Below are 2,053 nucleotides of genomic sequence, written 5' to 3' on the forward strand. Positions count from 1 at the left end.
TGGCATGTGGTGCTGGGGGATTGAACCGCAGTCCCTGATGCTTTGATAAGCTTGTTCCAAGTAGGTGCTTTAGACCACTGAGCCATCTCTCCAGCCCGCTTTGTTTCATTTTAATGGCAATTAAAATTTTCACTGACACATAAAGACAAAAATTATTCATACCAAGAGGTTAACAGCTTCCAGTGCAGTTATTCATTGTGGGATATTTAATAAAATTTAAAACATCTATGTTTAAATGTTTGTTATTTTGTTATGATGAAAATGTTCAGACCCCCCAGAGTACATTATAGTTACCTGTAATCTCTCTATTGTGTAGCAGTGCATCAAAACTTCCTAACCGTAAAGTGGAAGCCATTGATCAATGTCTCCTGATTCTTTCCAACCCCCAACTTTTGCATTGAATGGAGCAGGAATCAGGAGAACTTCTGAGAACAGAAAGGCTTCATTTGACTTCTGTTTGTAAAGGACTGGATTTACAGTGAGGCAGAGAGACCCACCAAGGTAGTAGCTCATTAGTCCTGGAAGCCGTGATGCTATCTTAAACCAGGTCGTTAGCAGTTGAAACAGTGAGAAATGAGTTGATGCTGCTTGTGCTGTCAAGACAGTGCCAAAGGTAGGGCCAGGATTTGGAGAAGCATATGAGGCATCTTGAGTGGAAAATGTAAGATTTTTCAACAGGAGACACAACATTAGAAAAGGAGAGAGGACAAGACAGTTGTGTACCAGTTGGTGATCAGAGCCCAGTTCCTTGATCCATAGTGAGTGGTTGGAAGGCAGAGTATGCGAACATCAACATGGTGGATTGGCTGTTGTGAACATGGGAGGAAGTGGAGGCATGGAAGCTCCTTTTCTGATAACTGTGTTTTTTCTGTGAATTTGGAAGCAGATGTGTGGACTGGCAAGAGGTGGAAGTTTGAGGACAGTAAAGAAGAGTTAGGTCATGTAGGAGAGCCAAGGTGAACAACTTAAGGATATGTAATAGATTTCCACCTGTTAGCAAGGACCCCCTTGTGGCCAACAGTCATGGGCCTGCCACTGTGTGCTCAGGGATATTGGGGCTGCTTCATGATAATTATTTAGCTATTTCTTTTACTTATACAGAAGTATGGAGAACACAGCTCTAGACCATCTAAGATCTGCTAAATCAGCTTTAAGATTCACATTTAATGACTTATTTTCAAAAATTCAACAATAGCTGCTATTCTATGATTGTCTCATCTCAGAATCATCATTTGGAAAAATTGTTAGTCTGAAAATGAAGTCAATGGCACAAACCCATTTCAGTCAGATCAGGAAAAATAAACTGTGCTTTCTTTTCATCTTTTGGTTCTAGGTGCTTGGTCGCTGCAGTTTACAGTGCAGTTATGGCCAAGTCCACGAACCACACCACACACAACCAGTCCCAAAAATGGCACAGATATGGCATCAAGAAACCTCGGTCACAAAGATATGAATCTCTGAAGGGGGCAGATCCCAAGTTCCTTTGGAATATGTGTTTTGCCAAGAAGCACAACAAGAAGGGCTTCAAGAAGATGTGAGCAAACAATGCCAAGGCCATGAGTACACACACCAAGGCTATCAAGGCCCTCGTCAAGCCCAAGGAGGTCAATTCCAAGATCATTTCAAAGGGAGTAAACTGCAGGCTCACTCAACTTGCCTATTTTGTGCACCTCAAGGTTGGGAAGAGTATCTGTGTCCACTTTACCAAGGGTTGCAGGCCTTGCCAGTCAAAGGCCCAGGCTCTAGTCAAGACCGACGCTTCATCTTCTGCTCCAGCCAAGGTCCAGGCTCCAGATTCTACTCCAGCCCAGACTTCCAGAGGTGCCCAGGCCCCCATCAAGGCTCCACAGCAAAAGCATCTTATCTGCTGTTGTAAGAACAAAAGGACTGGTAAGATCCCTGGGGTGCTATCTGTGGGGGACTGGTATCCTCCTGTGCTCTTTGTACAAATAAACCTGAGGCAGGATAAAGAAGAAGAAGAAGAAGAAGAAGAAGAAGAAGAAGAAGAAGAAGAAGAAGAAGAAGAAGAAGAAGAAGAAGAAGAAGAAGAAGA

This window comes from Octodon degus, unplaced genomic scaffold (genome assembly GCF_000260255.1).
Source record: "Octodon degus isolate 3935 unplaced genomic scaffold, OctDeg1.0 scaffold00068, whole genome shotgun sequence".
Classification (NCBI taxonomy): Eukaryota; Metazoa; Chordata; class Mammalia; order Rodentia; family Octodontidae; genus Octodon; species Octodon degus.